This window comes from Idiotropiscis lumnitzeri, chromosome 10 (genome assembly GCF_059441095.1).
Source record: "Idiotropiscis lumnitzeri isolate Australia: NSW breed Sydney's pygmy pipehorse chromosome 10, RoL_Ilum_1.0, whole genome shotgun sequence".
Classification (NCBI taxonomy): domain Eukaryota; kingdom Metazoa; phylum Chordata; class Actinopteri; order Syngnathiformes; family Syngnathidae; genus Idiotropiscis; species Idiotropiscis lumnitzeri.
Window position 1 is genome coordinate 6,066,777 of NC_142400.1, and position 22,976 is coordinate 6,089,752.

Here is a 22,976-nt window from a genome sequence, read left to right on the forward strand (position 1 = left end):
GTTTCCCGTGTTATATGGAGAGTTTTTGTAAAATCAATTATTTTGCGCAAATCCTCACTAAATTGTCGGAATACATTCTTTTTTACCGAACAATTGTTTTCATGGATTCTTACTTGGGATGTTGCAGAAGCAAGTACAAGCATTACATATCAGTACTCGCCGATACCAATTTTGTAATACTTGGCGATACAATTACATCTTTCAATTTACCAAATACTGTTCAAAGCTTTGCTCTGAATTTGATTCCAATAAAACACTACTGAGAGTAACAACTTGTCAATTAAAGCAGCATAATTTGCAGTTGACTGACGTGGTATCGATGTCGTAGTATTGGTGCAATTTTAAAAGCATGAGTAGCGATGTACAGTATCTGCACCATCAATTGTGGTATCAGTGCATTCTATTTTTTGTACCAACTTATAGTCCAGCCGTTAATGGAGCAAAGGGCACTGTTGATGTGCTATTTAGCGATTTATTAAATATTTTTTAAATATGTTTAAAAAGTGCGTATGCCGTTATTGGTGGGCCTTTATTACGTGATACTCGTGTTTCTGGCTTAAAGTAGCATGACTTGGTCAAATTATTATTGTGATGTGAGAATAATGGCAGCAATGTTTACAACATCTGTTTTATTTCAGCTTATTGGGATCTTGAATTAGCCTTTAGCCTTCATATTGGTCCTGAGGTTAATATGAACTAATTAGTGGCACCCCCCCCCCTCCCCGAGCATTTCTTTTTTTTTTTTACTTTTCTGTCACGGAGGATAGAAGATGAACCAGCTAATGAGAACGACTCCCGATTCCCTGACTCGTACTTTACCGCCTCCATTTCACGCCCAAGAGCGTTGCGCATTGCTTCCGCCTCCTTTCGTCTCCTGTCGCATCTGATGCGAGACCCCCCCCCCCCAAACAACACCCCCCGTAACATGACGTCGACCCATCTATCTCCTGGGACACATGCACATCTTTATACACTGTCACAGTCGCATAACCCCTGGAGCTCCTCCCTCCCCCCTCCCGACCACTGTACCCCGGGAGACGCTCAATCGAGATACTCCCATCAAACAGACCAATGAGCTGCGAATAACGCCATTACGCCGGCTTCCAGCTCGGAGCGTCACGGTGACGGAAAGGTTGGGAGAGAGCGAGAGAGAAAAAGATGCAGTGTGTGTGTGTGTGTGTGTGTGTGTGTGTGTGTGTTGTGTACTGTATTAGAGGGGCCCTAGAGCAGCAAAAGACCTTCCATCCATGGCATCCGTGTGATGGCTTGAGCGAGGCCTCGCTTTGTTCGCACTGCTGGTCAGCCCTTCACAAGTGAGATTACTAAATAATACGATTACTGCAGCTGCACATTGATAACACACTGCTTGCCCAACAGCCTCTGTTTTGACGCGGATAAAAAGGGGGGTCGGGAGGGGGCGGGGGTTGTTTGTTGGCATCAAAGACATGATTGGCGTCACAACATGGCCTCCATGTTGAGAAATGAAGTGCAGTGATCAACCGTCCATCGTGGGTTCAAGGTTCTGAGGTTGTTTTTTTTTTTGTTCAGTTTGTGACTCTTTTTTTTTTGTTCTGCCTCCTGTTTATATTAGGTGTGTTTTCACTGTTGACCACTAGATGGTGTCACACTTTAGTTTTGCATTATTTTACCGCTCGTTTTTTTGTTGAAGCATATTGAACGCGAAATCCTCTTCAATCCTGCATTTTAGGCCTATGGAAAGTGACCGCTGTAGATTTCTTTTACAATTTAAATGTTTGAACAGGATTATTGATGTGTATTGCAAGATGATATGCTATGTTTGTTAGCTTGGGGGGAAAAAAAAAACGGGATTCCATAATCTGGGCCGGAGCCATTACTCATGCTCTCTCTCATATTATGTATTTGTTTCATTAATGTGTGTTTTTACTTGAACACGGTATTTAATTATGGTATGTCTGTATCCCGGGTTTCACTTATTGTTGGGGTGTTGTGGAACAGAATAATAACAACTCATGTGAAGAAAAGTAGAAGCTCTCACATTTTCTGCATTTCTTATTTATATTTTATACTCAATATAGATAAATAATTTGCTTATTGTTTGTGGATGTGTTTTTTTTGTAACAATAAGGCAGTGACGATTTAGCACTGTAAGGTCTGGCGAACAACAAGTGGCCAATATTATACAGTAAGTATTCTGTAGTATGGACTCATGTTTGCATTGTCCAATCTTTTCGTATAACAGAATTTCCTTATATGGAAAACGACTACGGTATGAACGTGCAAGTATATTAACAAAATACATAATATATATACATATATATATATTTTTTTTAGCTTTTTCTTCCACTCACTCACGCTAATTTATTTTACCTCCCCTCCCTGACCTCTCAAGACGACATTGCTCAGCTGACGTAGTGCAACTGCGGGAACGCTTCGAAGTCCTCTATGCCTATAGATGGCGCTATTGAGCTAGCCTTCTCTCTAATTAGCGGTCCAGTTAGCGGGAGGTTTTTAACAAAACAACAGTTAAAGTATTCCAGGACTCGTTAATTTACGCCGCTGTACTTCGTCCGTCAAGCCACAAGCAATTTCCTCTGAGCAGGTAAACTGCCAAAATCGTACTGAGCCACAATTGATTCCTTGTTGTTTTTTTTGTTTTTTTTACTTTGTATGCCGCATCGCTTAATCGGATGCCTTTCCCTCTCACTTCCACGGTCATGAGCATTCTTCTACGGCTTCCGGGTTGGGAATTTCCGTTGTGAGGAATCGATCGTTAATGTAATATAATGGTAGAAAATTGAATGCATCCGTTTATTCCGGGTGAGGGAATATTTCGTTTGACAGAGGTCCGTGGGTGGGAATACTTACTGTAACTAAGACAGAGCACTCATGCAGTTGTAAAAATTGGGCATGTCTCTGGCTTCTTGATTGAAACCGATAAACTTTATCAGTCTGTCTGTCTATCCATGAGCATTTGTGAGGTCAAAACAACGCAGCGCGCTTTGCTTCATAATGGAAATCATTGTTTCGCTCCCTCGCTTTGTGGGAGCTCTATGCCATTTTCAAAATTTCATCACGATTGAGCTCCTTCAAATTCCGCCCTAGCAACAAACGCATGACTCTCACTCCGCGAAAGACAATCGAAGCTATTCTGCTGATTTACGCGGCGGCAGCGCTAGCGAGCTAGTCATCGTCCTTATTTCAAGAGCAGGTTTATGAGGACTAGTGATTGATTTGCACTTTTCTTTTGGTATAATTTATGACATTGCTCTTGAGGAAGAAATTTGATTTGAAAAAAGTATTGTCCCGATCTGTTGTCTTACCTAAACGTTTGGCGCTCAACCTCTTTTTTTTTTTTTTTTTCATTTGCTGTATGAAAATGGCACCACATCCATCTTACAGTCTAGTATGCCTCACAAACGCTTTGACCTTGCTGTCTAGTAAAAAAAAAAAAAAGTGGAATCGCACAGTATTTGATGAATGCTCCTCCGACACATCGGGAGCAGCGAGGGCAAGCAGAAAGATCCGCCCTGGGTCCTGCAAAAAGAAAGCACGCGGAACCCGCTGGAGCTAATATCGGGACTTGTTCCCCACCGTGATCCCCCCCCGCGCTCCCCCCGCGAAGGCTCTCGTGCTCGCCACCCAGCAGGAGGAAACGCTCACCTGCTGAGCTGACGATTAGTTCTGTAAAATGGTAGAAAAAAACCGCGCGGGACGTGTACGTAACGACAAGACTGAAGCGCAAGGCCTCTTTTTAAAGGAGAAATATTATGGAAAATTGAATTTCAATTTCTGCCATGTAGCTCATCGAATTGTCAGAGTTCGGCAACTGTGGATTAGCTTATTCACATGTATTTTATTTTATTTTTTCAATAATTTTTTTTTTTTTCATCTTTACCATCACTAAACTCTGAACCAGTCGCCAGCCAGTCGAAATGCCCACGCAGACCACAGTCACTGAGTGGCAACCGATACCACGGCAAGAAAAAAAACTTCTAATGTATTTCAATGGCCTTCAGCAAAACGTGGATTTTTGCTATTCGCGGGCCGGCAACGCCCCTGTCCCCTGCGAAAAGCGGGAGTCAACTGTATACAAATATTTTTTGGACTCTCTGGAGTGTCCGCCCTCACATAAAGTGTGAAATTAAACACCCCACTCCCGTTTTATCCACGCTCCACCATGTCTGGAGACACATGCATCGGCCCGGCTCAATTTATGTAATCCTTGCAAAGCTCAAGTCATAAAGCAAGACGTGACGATGTCATTTTCTGATTTGTGTCTTCTTCATTCGTAAGTCTTTTATGATGATTTTATAGCGTCCCTTTGTCCCCCGTAATTCCCACAAATCAAATATCGGAAGGTCTCCTTGACACCTTTTGTTCTTGTCACTTGCAAAAAACTGAATTGTTTACATGGAGCTTTGCATTGTTTGGACCATTAATGAGCAGCTCACGTCGTCATTCGGATGCGGAGAGACGAACCTTCGCTCCACCGCGCTCGTCGGCTCAAATCACAATTTGGCACGCTCGTAACTCAAATCACCTTTTATTCCCTTTGAAGTGAATGAAAAATATATATTTTTAAATTTTTTTCTGTTTTCATAGTAACAAAATAGCAGTCGAAAAATAAAATGTCGTACTTTTTTTAAAAATTTTTTCTAAATAAAGTAATGACAATTAAATTTAATTAAAAAAACGTATTTGTGATATTTGCATCAATTAAATTCTCCATACTGCTGCTGCCATCTTGGCCATCTGGAACTAGTATAAGGCATACAGACAGACAGATGGCTGTGTTGTACCTGGATGTCTGCATCTCAACTTCTCACAGAATATAAATACAATACAAATATAGCTAAAAATGTTAGAATTGGGCCGTCAAACAACAATTGTGTGGCAGTGTTTAAGCAAAAAAACTGCAGCAACACAAGTGGACAGACAATATAACAACACTCACAGCCATCTATTCTTCATCCTTCCCTTCATAAACATGAAGTTACTGCGTCTGTTGTGGAACTTATTCTTGTCTTTGTCGGTATTACGCCAGTGGCTGAGGCGCAATCACCAGGACAACATTAACTGAACGGAAGCAAAAAAAAAAAAACATGGCAAACAACATGGGGGGGGGGGGGTCACTGCGGACTGTATTTTTAGCGTTTTTAGCTTAGTGACAGCTTCTCCCAGCATCCGTCCACTTTGTAGTCCGCGTCCCTTGATGCATTTTGTCCGGCCTCATCTTGGTAAAGCTCACCCGGGCGGCTTTCGGGAGCAGTTGGCAAGCTGCGGCGAGCGAGCGCCATGTTTGAGCTTCCTCGCTTACCGCCTTCAATCCTCAGGTGCTTGACCAGCTTGCACTTAAGCTTGGCTCATCATTGCCTAATGGAGCAAAAAATATAGCCCTATTTGCTTAGCTGTTTGTCCACTCCTGCTTGCTTTCGGGCCCTCGGGGTAGGTGGGAAGGGTTCCGGGGGTTTGGGGGGGGGGGGTATTTAGCAAGTGTATATGTGAGAGTGACCACAGTGAAGGGAAAAAAAAAACGGACTTCAATGGACACTTTATTTTTTTCTTTAAACGTTCTCTCGGCTGAGCTGTTTGGTCGCTCATAAAGAAAAGGCCGCTAATGGCCTCTCGGTTAATGGACTCATTAAGATTGAATGGTGAGAAGATAAAAGCAACGCGTGTAGCGTGCGCCGAGTGCGATCATTTTTGCGGACGGACGCATTGTCACGTCGGTCGTGTCCGCGTGGTCGCGTTTAACACCGTGTCAGCGACACCCGCGACGACACTTGACAGCGCCCCGTTTTGCGTCATCGCAATCCTAGACGGGGTACGAGGCTCCCTGACCCGGCCGCGTCACCGCTGTGTGATTGGAGGTCACTCAGGGGTCGCCGGCGAGCGTGGCGAGGCAGGCAAAAGGCATTCTGGGTAGCCTCGCGTGTTGCTTCACTACGGCTCAAGTCTGTGTGGATTTCTCCATGCTGTCCAGAGGCTTGTTTGCTTGTGTCGTCGGCGGTCGCAGCTGCTGTGTCGGACCACCGGGGGTTGGCCATTTGCATTTGAGAATGCAATGGGGAATGAGAATAGCACACGGCGGAGAACAGTCCTCCGTCAAGGTTAAAAAACAAAAAAAAATGACCCAAAATAAATATCAGGGTAAGACACTTTCGTCTTTGATCTATGACAGTAGAATCAAGCGCCTTTTTGTAAAACAACCCAGCGGGGATTGAATTGACTAGTCAACATGTTGACTAGTCAATATATCGACTTGACGATTATAGCTTGAAATTGATTACTCAGCAATCAAGAGTAAGGCACAGCAGCTTAATTTATATTTTGCATTGATACACAAGTATACAAAACAATCTTCTGAGCGCATGCGCATCCAGGAGATGCATCAGGAAAAGAGGGGAAGAAACAGATCCCAAGGTGAAAGAGTGCTGCTTTTAATCCAATCAGCATTATATGCAAAGCAAAGCATGTCACCGTCAAATGGCGTCTCAGCAGGGGGGGCCGCAATAATGTAATCAGTGATCAAACCTTACGGCCCCGCAGGGGATGCTACAGACGGAGGAGAAACTCGAGAGCAGCCTCACACTTTGATCACATACGACCACACTCTTTGCATTCCCGACTCGTTGTAATTGATCCGGAATAGAATACCACACATGCGGTGTCTGTGGTGTTTCCGATATCGCGTTTGTGCCTAAATATCGGAACTTTATGCTATTTTACGTTAGCCCGTCTATGACGTTTGACTTTATGTTAGCATTAAGCTAGCTGACCCTCGTGAGATTAAATTAAATGGTAAACTTGAACATTTTGGTGTTTGAGTTTGATTCGCTTTTGTTTTACGGGGTCAAATGTCAAACAGTTTGAAGAATCCCTTTCTTTTTAATTTTCTCAAAGTGGTGTTATCTGAACATGTGAGGACAGGATTTGAGGAATACTATTTTGGTTTAACTTGAAATCTTTAGCCTAATAGCATAAATACCGAAATCCTTTTCGAACGTTTTGGAAAAATAAGAAAATAAGCGCAACAAATTAAAAAAAAAAAAAATCCTCTTTCCTCGATTCAGTCTGATTGATGCTCTTTAAATCTTGCATTTGTCAAATACTCATTATTAAAAAAAAAAAACACTCAAAGTAATAGAAACTAAAATGAAGCATTAAAAAAATAATTCAAATGAAATAAAAACTAAAATCCCAAACTATTCTACCCCTTTTTAACTAAATACAAGTCGACTACAATCCAAACGGTGCCATTTAGCCACGCCCACCTAATTAGCCACCCTGCTCCCCTGGGCGCACAGGTGCTTCAAATTAGCAATCCGCCACTATTTAAACCTCGCTCATTGCCAAATTGCTCTTTCGCTCTCAAGCAAGACTTTCTCGCGCTCTTCTTTGGATTGATCCCCCGTTGTCGACTCTGCCTGCCTCTGACCGGCCCGCCTCGTCGCTTTCCTGGTAATCACCTCGTCCTTTTGTACCCGACTGCGATTTCTGCGTTTGTCCTTTCTGAGTCATGTTTCCTTGTCCCCGTGGCTGTTTGTTGCTGTGCGACAATGGCGTCACAGTTGAAGTTTCCCTGTTGTGCTACCAGGAGTTAGCAGACTTTTAAACATCTGTCGGCTGGTGTGCGGAACTCTTTGGGTTGTACTCTTACCCGTGATACGTTTACGGCCGCAAATGTGTATATATTTATAAAGTATGTTTTTCCATGACGAAAGGTTGGGGGGGGGGACCACTGGTGTGTACAGTAAAATCCAAATTTAAGTCACAAAGGCAAAAAATATTAGTAATGTAATAAATAATCATATAAATAATAATAATAATATTTTTTTTTCTCCAGAGAATCCGGGTGTTTTATTTATTTATTTATTTATTTATTTTTTTATACTTACCCATGTTCTACTGTTGATTATGAAAGAATGTGGGTGGGGGAAAAAAAAATGTAGAAACTTTTTCTGGTGAAAGCCAAGCTTGTATTGGTTCTATTGTGACAGAACACAACATTTTGTGGGTCTTAAAAGATCAGTAAAACTGGTATCAAATCGCTGGCATGTAAAATGATTTAACGTGATTCTTAATACTCCTGTATTAACGATACAGAAACCCCCAAAATATTGCCGATATTGATGTGAGATGTGATTTGAATCTTACATTTGTTAAGCAGCGTACTACGTTATAGTGTATCCAGTCAGAGTTGATATGAATAGCAATAACATATTTAATGTCAAAAATGGAGCAGAAACAAGACCTTTCTTTTAGAGACATGTTTTATTTTGTTGAAGTGACTAAAATCACTTTTGTCATATTAAATCACGTTTACAGACTTCCATTGCCCGCAATGACCATGAATCTTCATTATTGTGGTTTGAGAATTCAATGCTGCTCCAAATAAAATGGAAATGCTCCCGAACACCCCAAAAAAAAAGAAAAACGCATTTAAAGGGGGACACATCATGGGAAATTGACTTCTGAATTGCTTGTCCCCAAATTGATGGCTTTCTGGAGTGCTTGCCCAGCCATCAAGTGTGAAATTAAACAAGCAAGTAAATCTTTAGTTTATCTGCCTATTTCTGAAAATGTGTCTGAGGGAGCCATTCTGCATTTTCAACCTTCTGTTTCCAAAACACTGGGGCTAATTTGAATAATCATCAAGGTCATCAAGAAGGATGGTGGAGGGGTGGGGGGAGCACACTATTTAAGCGGGAATGCAGACTTCCTGTGTCTTCTGTGACGCTACTGGCTGTGGATGGCGGGAATTATTTATTCCCCCCCCCCCGACCCCATTACATTTGTAAATTTCAGGGTGGCAATATCAAGCCAATTTCTAACTCATAACCTAGCAACTGGCTGACCACTTACGTCCAGCACTTTTTTTTAACCGACTACCCTTCCTGCCAATCAAATTACACGCCAACCAAGCGACTTATCCTATCAACCCATCCGCCAACTTACCTTGCCGTCCTACTTACTGACCTAGTTCTTCGTACTGTATTTGTACGCCTCCTAGCACATTGCGTCGGAATTTCATTGCAGCTGTGATATTGACAATAAAAGTGCGCCGGCATAAACCTTAATGTCCTCTCGGGCTGGTAATGAAAGCAGCCACCTGAGAATTATTGTGCCATACTTGAATAAATAAGACGGTATTAAGTCAATTTAAGATAAGTCAGTCTGGCTCAGGCAGCATCCCTCATTAAACTAGCTATTACGTAGCTCGATATCCTTTGCAGCGTTTTTATTTCATTCTTCACTCGGTTTTTGTGTGTGATATGTATTTTTGCTGCCAAATTGCATCACTCTCTCTGTGCTTTTGCCCGACATTGCTCAATGTTTTTGGTATTTTTGGAGTGTGAGTCAAGATGCTGCAACGGGCTCCGTCAATCACTGATATTAGCGCGTGAGTCACATTCATCTCGGCCGCCTCCGTCCAAATGGCCACGCCGCATTGGGATACCGGCCATTTTTCTTTTTTTTTTTTTGGGGGGTGGGGGGCAACTTTAAATCAGGACAGAGCGCAAACTAGTCAAGCAATCTGGGATTTCCAGATCACCTAACGTAGGGTTTAATCTTCAAGCCCTGAATGTTGAAGGCAGGGGTGGGCAAACTACGGCCCGGGGGCCACATGGGGGCCATGAAACATTTTAATCCAGTCCACCAAACTTGAAAAAGGTGAGGTGAGGTTACCAAAACACTCCATCCATCTGCTCCTGGTCCGGCCCCTCTGTCAAATTTTAGAACCCATTGTGGCCCTCCAATCAAAAGGTTTGCCCACCCCTGGTCTGAGTGGTTTGCTGACAGTGGTGTTTAGAAGACAAGGGAAAAAAAGGGCATAAAAGCATTACAACAATATATCTTTGACACATCACAGTATTTGGAAAATAAAACTTTAACAAGGTTTATTTATTTAATTTTTTTTCCAAGTTCGGCGGGCCGGATTAAAACTTTTAATGGGCCACTTGTGGCCCCCGAGCCGTAGTTTGCCCACCCCTGCCTATCTTGCCTATCAAACTGCCAACCAATTCTATTATTTCACATGTGGTTTTTCTCACCGATTTAGCAAATGTATCGTCGCCTGCTTACTTCAAGTGTTTGCACAATCATAAGCGCCTTGTTTCCCAAGAGCTTTCCAGCGTGCCGTGTTTACATATATTCTTAACAATTCTCCGCCCGACACCCGTGTCAAGACGAGTGAGCCACTTTTATACCGCCACTGAATTACACGTGTCAACAAAACCCATCGGAGATCTTTTTGCGTGAGCTTGTCAACTGTGTGTGAGAGCCGCCACCAATGATGTCGTCCTGCTGAGAGGTGAGGATGATTGCCGACTTTTTTTTTTTTTTTTTTGATTCAGACCAGGACCGCCTGCCCTCTGATGAGCCACGCAGGCAAAATCGGGCCGATTTAGTCTACAAGTTGCGCCTCCTCCCCCACACACAAAAAACTATAAGAGAAAAGTAACCACTAATGCAAAAGTCGGCACATTTTGTCTGATCTCGAGAGCTGCTAAGCATCGGGTATTAGCCAGCAAATTGGGTATTTGGTGTAGATTGTTGGTATTACGTAGCAGGTGTTGCGGCACTTCATTTCATTATAGTTAAAGCCCCGAATAACGGATTCGTAACTCTTACATCCAGCGGAAACGAGCAGTAATTATTACCTCATAAAGGTAACAGGCAAACACTTGCATACTTTAACACCCAAGGGAATGTCGGAATTAATTTGCCCTTGTTTTTATTTATTTATTTAATAAAATTTTTTATTTTTTTAAAACCTCTGCAGTTGACTAAGCCAGTTTCCATTTCTCCACCCTTCGTTTAGCTCTGCTTTCGTTCAGATTACGAAAATGCCTGCCTGCGCGCGGCCTCCGCTATGCAGTCGGTACTTAATGGTGCTTTGCTTTATAAGGCATTTTTATGGAAATAAAAAGAATTGAGAACATAACGCCGCCGTCCAATGAAACTGCTCGTCCTTTTTTTATTTTTTATTTTATTTTATTTTTTTTATTTTTATTCCGGAGCGATTAAAAAGTGTTTTCCAGCGACGCATTTCATGAAAGCACGTTTTCTATCAAAATCTGTTTTAGATTGTGTGGTGTAAATATCAATTTTAATGGTTTTTATATTCTTCATCTGACCAACCTACTGCTGGAATGACCAATATAATTGTATTTTTTGTTTTTTTGTAGTTTTGTATTGAAGTCGTGCTTCGGCCTCTTCATACTCAAAAAGGATGCCGATCGTTTATTTTCCCGCGGAATTATTATTCCAACAATTTGAAACTTGACGAGGTGCATTTATGACCGCTCGCAACTGCTTTCTCGCCTGTTCGACGCCTCACGATGTTAACCGTCTCGACTGCTACACCACAAACGTAAATACCTGCCCTTGTTGTTTTTGTCTGTTCGCATGAAGGAGAAAAAAGAAAAAAAAAAAAACTTGCCGCAATTTCACAAAGGCGCGGAAGATTCAGCGTTGACTCGACCGCGTCAACCTTTCTCTGGCGTCAACAAACGAGGACAAAACACAAAGCTGTCCTCTGTGCCCGCTTGAAGATCACATCATCTCCTTTTTTTTTCCAATTCCACCCGCTCGCCTCGCCGCAACATAATGATTCGTTGGCCGCCGGGCACTCTGGGGAGATATCCCCGTCGACGACAATAACTGCAGCTCGTCGTAAAGGGACAACCTGCCTTATTGCGCGATGGATTTACATACAGCATGTAATCATGGTGGCCGCCGGCGCTCTTTGACTGATGGTGTATGTCAGCTGTATACATGCTGCTTGTGTTTTCATTTGGACTTTCTGGCCCGGCGGGCCATCCACGCGCCGCTCGGCAGATTCTAATGTATTTGATTGGCCGACCGCGTGCATTCGGACCATTTATCTAAATGCTATCTCTGCTTTCCGTTTCCTTTTTACCAACCTAATCTTGCCGCGAGCGTCATTGCATAGTCGGCCAGCGTGCATGTCTGTCACGCTTCCACAAAGCGGAACAGGTGAGTTTGTCATGGTACAGTTCGGATCAGTGAACCATGACCGGTGTGATGTCATCATAGCACACCGATTAGGTTGGAGACCGTATTTTGTTCCCCGTTTCTGTGTCGGCTAAACGCTTTTCGAGCATCAGGAGGGTCCTTCGGGAAAGTCACGGTTGCGGTTGGATATTTTGGAACGGATGCTAGTCACAAGCGCTACTGTTAACAATGAATTTTGTAACAAACCCTATAATCTCTATCCAGGCTATCTGACTTTTCAGTACTCAGTCACTCGAGTCCTTTGGTTTAATTTTTCACCAACCTGTGGTGGAAACACAAACCTGAGCAGGCCATGCGGAATTGCGGAACGATGATGTGCCACTTTGAGGAGTACATTGTTCGTTTAAGGTTAGTTTAGTTGGTCACTGTACTGCTCGGATCTGTGAACCGTGATAAGCGTGACATCATACCGTAAAGAGAGCAGCCCAACAAATGTAGAAGAAGATGTAATGAATACACCTTTGGTCGTGTGGTTGCACGCTAGTTGCTAGCAGCTAATCTGCTAATTCGACATGAGCAAACTCCTCTCGCATTTTCATGCTTTCCACATCATCACCAAATTATTCCACAAGATTGTCGTCTCTGATGCTGCCACACAAGCCAAACGTCTCCTCGAAATAGCTTTTTTTTTTTTTTCGGAAGATGACGCCAAGTCGACGATGCCCATCGGCTGCGTGTTCAACTGCATGTTCGGTCATTGTTTACTTCCGACTGTTACTTTTAGTTTCCTTCAACTTTTAAACCAAAGTGGAGGAAAAAAAAGGTTTGACTGACGGGCTCTACACATTTTGCCCTTTTCAAAGAGATGTGGGGGGGCTGGCAAATGCGAATTTATTTATTTATTGTCGCTGCGCCACACAGTACCAAATGGCCCGTGGACCGGCGGTTGTGGCCCGTTGGCTTAATAGTTTGATTTGGTGGTCTCGATTGGTCAGGTGTTAACTTCCGTAACGGTGGACAAGAAAATGGGCAGATTTTACAGGCCGGACGAAAGTCTTAGGTTGAATCCGTTGCTGGGTTCCACTGGGTCGATACAACTATCGTCATGCCGGTATCCGGGATTCCCGCCATTCTCTTTTACAACCGATGACTATTAACTATCAAGTCCCAAAAGATACGATTTATGCAGTGTTTTCCTTTCCAAACCAGGCCACACCATTACTAATTCACACTGATTTACTTTCCTACCAAGGCTTTTTAATATTAAATCGCCATTGTACAATAATCCATTTTATAAGGAAACCAAAGTCAGAAAGATGCTAATGAGCGGATGTGTGCGTCCTCCGAGGCTTTCCCCGCGAGTGGATGTAAAAGCAGAGTGGATGTGGGGGGCTGAGGTGGCGGTGTGCGGGAGAGGCGATAAGAAGCGATAGCTCAGCAGAAAAGGTGTAAACTCCTCTGGCTGTTGGCTAATCTAGCAGGCTTAGGTGCAACCGGTGCTCTCTCTCCCAACGGCGGAGCAACTCCAATGGCAAAGTCGACTCGGGGCCTCTGTGGTCTTCTTCTGCGGGGGACCCTCAATACATAGATTAGTCGGGGGGGAGATAGGAAGCACAGAACACCTTTGACCTCTTTCAACGCGCGCGCGCGCACACACACACACACACACACAGGCCAGGGGACGTAACTAGTGCAGTTGGGATGGAGTGGAAAAAAAAAAAAAATAAATAAATCTACCGTTCGTGTTTGGTCTCGCTCTGATCTCGAGCCAAAGTCGGCGGAGGTGCGTGCGCATGCCGGCAGCTGCTGATCTGCGTGAGAGCTTTTGCGGTAAATAAAAACTGGAGTTCTGGCGGCGAGACAGGTCGTCGTCGACGGAGCCAAAGTACCATTACTGTAACTCGAAGAGAGAGAGGGAGGCAGGGAGTGCAACACTTGGACCCTCGTTTGAAGTGGCACCCTCATTGGCATATGATGAATAAACATGATAGATGTTTGCTTTTTTTTTTTTTTTTTTTTTGAGCTGAGCGCGGTGTGAGGCTCATTAGCGACAAAGAGGCGAGATTGATGAAAAGACTGCACCCAAGAAACGTCGGGTGGCATCCCTTGTGGAACTCCACCGGATCAGCCTGGTACATGTGATTCGATAGTAATGGTGAAGCAGCATGTGGTTCTTGGCTTAAAAATGCAACAGCCTATTTGTGGTTCATTGATCATGTATACTTTATTGCAGGCTTATGGAAACGTTCCATTGTAATATTTTTATTATTATTTTAAATTTTTTTTTTTTTTTTTTTCTGATTTGACTTACAAGCCAAAATTTGAGAGCTCCCTATGGCGGCAGTAAAATCATCTCAGCAGCAGTTTGGCACATTGTAAACAATTCTTCAAAAGAAATAATCTTCAGACGGTTTATTGCCAAGCCCAGTTGAGGTCTAACGTCGCACGTTGCGGGTTCGGTCCGTTATGCTGAAGGTTTATTCATAAGCAGCCGCCTGCTTCGCTTGGAGGCCAGCCAGCGCTTTCAGCATGAGGGGCTTCTAATCACACCGCGCGGTGTGTCACCGGGCTGAACGGAGATTATGTGGTGGAGCTTTACATTATGGGGCTTTGTTCGGCGGAACAAAGGGTTAATGTTATAAGAGCCTATGCCTATTTGATCTTATGGTGTAATATGTCACCATGAGCGTATGGACTCTAATCTTTTTAGGTCCTGTCCCAGTTTGGTGCTGGTACTGGTCTGAGCATGCAAGTGACCCTAACAGGCTTGTTGGTGGAGTGTAGAAGAACCTTCCTCCTAACCAGGGTTATAATAGTTTTATGTTTTTTATTTTAGTTATTTTTTTTTTTCCTTGTGACTCTTTTTTTTTAATTATTCAAAAAAATATATATGTTTTATTTTTTGGTTAGTCTTGATTTACAACGGGTTTGTTAATTTTTATTAGTTTTTTCATTGCTTCATTTTTTATGTGTTTTTATTCATTTGAAATTTTTTTTCATGTATTTGAATGGTATGTGGGGAGAGTAAGTCCAAGTATTTTGTGAAGTCGGGCTTGGCAAATATAAGTTAACTCATTCACTACCAGCTGAGTAAAAAAAAAAAGACGTATTTAGCCGTCAATGGTATTGAATGGGTTAAAGTATTTGTATTTGTGGAGGCTTCTGATACCAGTCAGCAATACTTAAGGCACAAAAAAAAAAAATCAGCATTGCAGTCCTCCATGGCAGTAGTTGGCGCTATACTGTAGCAATTTGACATTTCGTGAATCATTACCTGCATTTTCTTTGTTCACAATTTATTGCCAAGTATAAAGCACGAGATGTATCGGTGAATATTTCTACTGGTATCAATCTGACAAACGTCGGTAAATTAAACAACCTTCCTTCTTTTGTATGGCTATAGAGTAGGACTAAAACAAACACATTTAACGTGGACTCTGAACGCTCATATATGTAATTAATATAGTCTCAGTTTTTTTTTAATGCATTCATTTTATTCCATCAACCACAAAAATTTTTTCAATTTTAGTTTCAGATATTTTGTTACTTTTTATTGCCAATAATAATAATAATAATAATAATAATAACGTTGCTCCTAGCACACCTCTTAATCGATTAAAGCAATTAAATCCCGGGGAGCCACCATATATTTTTATTTATTTTTTTCTTCAGCTACACGATATGCCGCCCCCTGAATGCACGTCCCTGCTTGGAGCCCTTCTGCCTCCAATCTGAATACATACCGGAGCTGCGTGTTGGTTTGAAAGCATTATACGAATCACTAACAGCCTTTAAGACTTTCCGAGGCGGATCGGGGTGGCGATTAAGCGACGTGGCTTAAAGGAAGATGGAAGGGAGGGGCGCAAATGTTTTTTGGGCCTTTACAGGCATCAGACACCTCCTCCATAATAGCGGGCTAATCCTTTTTATACAGCCTTCCTTCCACACAAACACACCGGCAACACGCGAGCACATTGGCGCGCATTGAAAAGCATTCACGTACTCCAAGGGCACACATTCATAAACACTCATCATCTCCGCGCAGCTGATGAATGCACGTTTTTCAACTGGTGATAATGAATTGAAACGGCTTGTCACGTGACGTTTGAGCCAGCCAAAAAAAAAATAAAAAGCAGAGCCAAATAAATCATCCCAGCGCATCCGTCACCAGCGCCCACCCCGGCCAGGAGTTATTAGTCAAAGTTGCGCTCGCGGGCCAACGCGCCAAAAGAAGACTTTGTGCCGCTGTTGCTCATCCACCAAGTGAAGTCGTTTTAAGTGATAATGACAGATGTCCCTTCACGTTTGCCGTTTGGCTGCCTTGAAATGCCGCCTGAAAGGCCTGACCGCTCATCGCACTGAACGCTGGACTGCTGTGGACGCCCGCCTGTCCATCCGTCCGACCGACCTTCCACCCAACCCTGCGTTCATGTATTCATCCATCTACTGCGTTTATTCATCCACAAGCCCAACTATTTATGTAGAGATGTAAATATTCCTAAACCATATCTATTCTTCCATGTGTACCTTTAGCCGTGTATGCATGTCAATCATTCATTCATGTTCTCATCTATCCATCCACGTCTGTCCATTATCGGTATATCATCCATTCATCCGAATTGCTTAGGTCCTGAATGCAAAGAAATGCTCATGGAATAAAAAACCTAGCAGGGTTCTGAGATCAGCAGTCAGGTCAATTAGGGGAGCCCGGAGTCCATTGTAAACATGGTGCATCCGCACTTAGCTGTTCTGCTACATGTAAATGGAACAAAATAAAGGACAAAAATGTAAGCCACCCGCCCCCATATCTATGATTAGGATTTCCGTGATCCATTTTTTCCCAAATCATGTTTTTGCAATACATGTTCTTTTTAGTCATTTTCATAACCTTTCTTTAATTTCGCTGTTGTCATCGCCAAACATCCTCTTCACGGCCGGTATTGGTTGACAGCTATGGTAGCACATTCGTGATTTTGCAAAAAAAAATAAAAATGTACTACTAGCAGACATTGTCAAGTATAGAGGGCCGCAAAATATCATCCTGTGGGCCGTAAATGGTCCTCCGGCCGTGGGTTTGACACTCCTGATCTACAGTGACTTTCCACAGAATTCAGCAGTGTGTAATTTTAATTTAAATTAAATTAAATTAAATGTATTTTAATTTTAATTTATCACAAAACAACATGGCATGTTTGTTAAACTCCACTCCATGCTCATGTTGAAAGTTGCTAGCAAGTCTTTCTGAGGTTGAGTCCTGAGGTTCAAAGTTCAAATATCTACTCAGGACCACCAGTGCGACGTATGAATGTGAGTCTAAATGCTTGTTTTCCTCAATGTGGTGCAGTCTACACTGGGCCTTAAGCCTCCTGGGATAATTTTTTTTACATAAGCCGTCTAGAAATTGATGGGTGGATATGAAAGCTCATTCACTTTCATCTATCTTAAAGAAAAAAAAAATCCTGGTTTTAGCTGAAACCGTATAAAGGAATGGGGCATTGCTTGGGGAATTGATCCCCTATGTGAACCACTACACTCCCAATGGCCCCGCTAAAAGTGACAAATGGGGCCTGTTAATGACATGACATTTGATCACCGTTGTTGAATGGCGTTAACGACTCATTGTAGGCGGCTAGGCTGCATAAAAAGGTAGCGGAAGGTTTGCGCGGCGAGCTTGAGCACAAACGGGGAGTGTGTAGTCGTTTTGTCCCGCTTCATTGTCATTATCCTCCTCGTTGCACACGCCGATTGCACCGGCCAATTAAAATGGACCAATCTCCAAATTCAGCCGAAGCACTTTCCGCCACCCGATTGTTGTCATTTACGGAGCATTAGAGTCCCCGAATCACTCTCTTTGCCCCCTCCACCTTCTGTCTCTCTCAGGGGCTGTCCAAAGTAATAAGTGTTTTGCAGTGTGATAATGCAGTGCTGGCGCTTCCTTTGGGCTCTGTTTTATAATATCCTTCCCATTCCTCTTCAGTGGTTATCTCCTGCTGTATCTCACCAACTGATGCTATCCGACTTCCTTTTTGCAGAATTTCTCCTACAGATGAATTAACCAATCCCGGCCCGCTGCCCTCCTGGCTTTCCCGCCAGCTCCATCTTTCTCCCGTTATTTCGCCACACTACCCCGCCCTTCGGTCACACCTGCTTGTGGATCGGCGTCTCCGGACCGGGAAGCATCCGAGCGTAGCGGGCTAAATTGGACCGTTAGGTCGCGGCGACACACGCATGAGAGAGTGTTGAGTTAATGGACAAGTCCGTGCGCCTCATTGTTATAGCCGCTAGCGTCATTAAGATGGTTGCCCCGACCGCCTTTATCTTTCTCCTTCTAATGCTGCGTTTGAGAAAAATAGGAAGTCAGAAGTTTGACCTCCCAACCGGAAAGTCGCAGTTCTTACGGTGCAGTGATGCCATCTGTTAATCGTATATAAGATTTAGCGACAGTCCTCCCATCGTATATCGAGATTCACTGCTTGACAGATTATTTCTTATCGTACTGGTATTGCGGATTATTCAATGTCAAGATCAGAACACGTTTTAGAGGCATTAAACTTTTTGAAACAGTGGGTTATATTCCTTTTAACGCATCCTACCGCGCATGAACAATTTCACCGTGTGGATGACGGGGGTGCTATTAAAATATGTCATCATTATAGTTTGCTTGTGCAGAAGATGGATAATGATCGTGATCATTTAAATCAGGTGAGTTAGAGCAGGGAGACAAATAAAATATCCAGGATACCAGCCCTCGAGGACCGGAGTTGCCCACCTCGGAAATAGACCAATGGCACGAAAATGACGATGTGCCCATTTTTGTGGCAATTTTTTTTTGTGGCCTTTCAGGTCTTATGTTTGAGGATCGTATTTTTGGTGTGTCCATCCGGTGTGGCGTTTGGATGTCCTCCCCGTGATTGTGCGTGTGGCTTTTCTCCGGGTACTCTGGCTCATTCCCACATTCCGTAAACATGCATTTTAGTCTTAGATTTAGACCTGTGACTTGCTGGCGTATTCCAACTCTCGCCTAAAAGGCCAACCGGGATCCTTCTCAGCAGTCTTGAAATTCATTACGACCGTGCTCCCCTCTTCCTCGCCCTTTCACATTTTCAACCCCCCAAAACATCCTCTAGGCAGAAGCGGCCCAGCCTTCTTCCCTCTGCTTGCCTGCCTCCTTTCCCTTTTTTTCACCTTTGTGCCAATTGGAAGCGAGGGAGGGAAGGCGGCAATTTTATTTATTTATTTATTATTATTATTTTTTTAATTTTCTTTTTTTAATTTCTTTTTTTCTTTTTTTATTTATTTTTTTGTTATTTGCTTTAATAACTGAAGCAGAGGACGAGTGAGCACCAAGTAGGTGTGTAAGATTTGGTGTCATGCTGGTATAGTAATTGAAACGTTTGTAAAATTTTATCCCTGGAGTGAAACATTTTTATTTTTTATTATTTTTTTTATTTTACAATAGCAACATTTCTACCATAAAATGTCGTTTTATAGCATGTTTGAAGCCTTTCAATGCACCATATGGAGGACAGTGATGACTTCTAAGATGACTTCTTCTTTTGTTTGACCGATGGCGAATCTTCGAAAGCCAACCATCGCCTTAGGGAAGCGTATTTTTGGTGCGTAGGCCTATGTGACGAATGTGTCAAGGAAAATTTTTAAATTTTTTTTTGGCATTGTCTAATGGCATGATGTGGGTAAGATGGGGACATATTACGATGTTAACATGAGAGCAGGAAATTGGTTTATCCAGAAAAGAAAACTTGGGAGCCAAAAAACTATTTTCATAGATTTTTTTTTTATTTTTTTTTTTTAACTTATTATTATTTTTTTGTGTGGTTGCGCAAACTTTTCAGGGATGTTGAATTAGGCCTGGCAAAGATTGGCAAAATATTAATGCCTCTTGGGCTACAAATAAGTTTCCTAACTTTTGTGGGTCTTTTGAATTTATTTTTTTTTAATAGTCTTGTCTAACCAAACATCCATGGTATGGCCCTCGTGCTGTAATTTGCTCATCCCTGCATTTGTGGCTCATGACGTCTGGGGAAGAATCTCCTTGTGTCAGCACATCCGGGACGCGTTTGCGTGTGCACGCATGTCTCCCAGGCTTAAGCAAAGGAAAAGGGAAATGCATTCCGGTGAGACAGTAGCAGATCGGGAGAGATAGACGGCGAGCGGCAGAATTGCTGGTGAGAGAAGCGGTGCGTTAAATGTGATATGACAGCGATGTACATATCATATTCGATTGTCAACGCAATGTGGAGATGCGCAAATGTCCGCACGGGCATGGATCCAGTCACTCAATGCAATTGCGCTGTTCTAAGGCTTTATCGCTCTAATAAAGGCCGGTGCTAAGCAGAGGTTCTGTCTGGGTTTTGGTTGCCATGGCAATAGCTAGCTAAATACCAGAGATGGGGAAGCAGTGGTGTGTTTGCAGGGAAAAACAACAAATAAGGTCCGCGCGACGCAAGTAGAGTCGATCACATTACGTTTCCTCGGTGTGAGGAGTTTATGGAGTGGATTGGAAAAATTTCTCCCTCGGAAGTGGTACATGGACACAAAAAGGTTGAGCACACCCTAATACTGATATGCCGCTTCAGCTCGATACGAGCCCCGGCCTCTAGCGTCCGAGTCTGAGCCATACCACTGCTTGTGCGGCGCGCACGCCACCGCGTGTCGTGACACATCGTGACAGACGCACGACTAGTCACGCCGCAAAAAGGCCACGCCGCCAGAGGTGCTGACGGCTGTCATGTTAATACGCCGCTGTGGCTGCCAGGCCTGTTTCTTTCCCAGCACAGACGGACGCGTCATTTAATTACAACATGTGGCGGCTCGCATGCGCAAGCATGTTGATGAACTTGTTTTGAACAAAGAGATCCGACGGGATAGGCGCTCAGATGCGGAACATGTTTCCTTTTTTTTTTTTTTTTTTTGTTTTTAATTTTATTTAGTTTTAAACTCCACTTTTATTTGAAATAAATCAAATGAAATATTTTAAAATATTAAACAATTTTAACCATTATTTACAGGTGAATAAATTATGTCAAATGGTGTTATTTTAATTCTAAAAACAAATGTATATTAATAAATACACACATAACTAATAGACACCTGGTGCTCTTGGCAGTTGAGTATATTTAAAAAAAAAAAAAAAAAAGAAGAAAACCTCATTGGCTGAAGACATGTCTCTGGCCACTATGAGAAACACTATATAAATTATTTAATATAATTATAAAATAAATTAGTGAAAAAAATAAAGACCTGCCACCAATAAATATCTAATTTATTATTATTTTACATTATTATTATAAACATAGATGACCCGCATTCCTTCACCTAAGTAAATAAACACCCACTATTTGAAAAACGATATTTTGCTTTATAGATTATAAAAAATGCATTTGTAAAATAAAATAAACGCCTCTCCCAATAAACACCATGTGACAAGCAGACATTTCTTCCTGTCAAAAGTTGAAATCAATAAACACCCCTGATTATGAGAAAATGCGATCCACGTCAGTATAGCAACAAGTGGATGCACGTTTATTGTACATTCTGTCTTCGTTCTCTCTGTCACTCTATGTCGCTGGCATTGATAGATGGACAAATCTATATTTGTCATCAATAAATAATATATTTCTGACAAATGAAGTGAAATTGGCTCATTTCCGGCCGCAGCTCTAATGATCCCTCACGGACGCCCCGGTTGGGAATAAGTGGCCTCCAGCATTCAAAATGTTCCAAAATACGTTTTTACCAACGATAAAGTAATCGACGTGTTGTACACTCCTCCCTGCAGGGGAATAAAAAAAGTGTCCCTGGCTACTTGATGAGGAAATGGGGTATGAAAATGCATTTGTAAGACTAAAAGTCCTCACCCTAATAAATCCTTCATGACTAATAGACCCTTGGAGCTCTCGGGAGTCGCGGAACAAAAATGCCCTTCATTCGCTGCATGAGGAATCATATTTGATATCGTCCATTCAGTAAAAACAAAAAAAATAAAAATTGTATCAATAATCTCTCTCCTACTAAAGAAATGACGACTAATAGACTTCTAGTACACTTTGTGGCATAAATAAACGCCTCAGGCCTCAAATACAAAAACAGACCTTCCCCCTAATTAACGTCTTAAGAGTGAGACTATTAGAGACAAAGCACGTTAATAAATGAACTCCCCCTGGCCAACTTTTGCAGGATTTGGGAATATATAATTTAATAATATGACTAAAATTCTAATAATAAAAGGCCACACCCCAAATAAACACCTTGTGACTAATAGATGCTAGGGCGCTCTTGGCAGTTGATTAACCTTTGTTGAGGACCCCTCAGCAACTATGGAAGGAAATATGATGATTTGAATCAATATCATAAAAAAGGCATTCATAAAAAATGTAAAGACCTCCTCCTCTAATAAATGCCTTACGACTCTGCCACCATTATTTCCGGGATGGGCTTGTGCGTGCATGCACCTGGAAGCATGATCGAGATTGCGTTATTGACCTCAGTCTTTTTTTCCTCTGTGGATAAACAGGTAAAGGGAGGGAAGCATCGTGGGGGGTGGGGGGGGCGGCATTCGAGGGAGCGGCGGCCCTCGTGTGTGAAAAGGAAGATGGTGGTTGATGGCGGAAGATGAGGGGATTGGAGATGAGGAAACGAGGGGGAACCGAGGCAGATGGCGGAGAGGGAGACGAGAAGGCGGGGGGTGGGATGTCGGTGATGGAATGGAGACACGTGAGGGAGGCGAGCGGGAAGAAGGATGGATGAGAGAGGCGAGAAAAAAAAAAAATAAAAGAGGCAAGCGGAAGGGTTTGTCCTCCATCTAGTGAGGAAGGGAGATCTCGGCTCGGAGCCCCCGCGGCGCTCTGCCTCCCCAATCTGCAGCCTTTTAATCGAGGAGAGGCATGAAAAGAAAGGCATGTTAATGGAAAAATGTCAAAAGGGGGACCAGGAGGGAGATAAATAAATAATAAAATAGACGAGTACCAATATAGTCATCTCCCGCAGGCGTC

The 22,976-nt window shown here is 42.8% G+C and overlaps 1 protein-coding gene across 6 annotated transcripts in view; it reads left to right on the forward strand.

Annotated features, from left to right (window-relative positions):
* Positions 1-22,976, forward strand: part of grik5 (glutamate receptor, ionotropic, kainate 5) — a 127,803-nt gene that overhangs the window by 20,084 nt on the left and 84,743 nt on the right. The gene's annotated exons all lie outside the window — the stretch shown is intronic.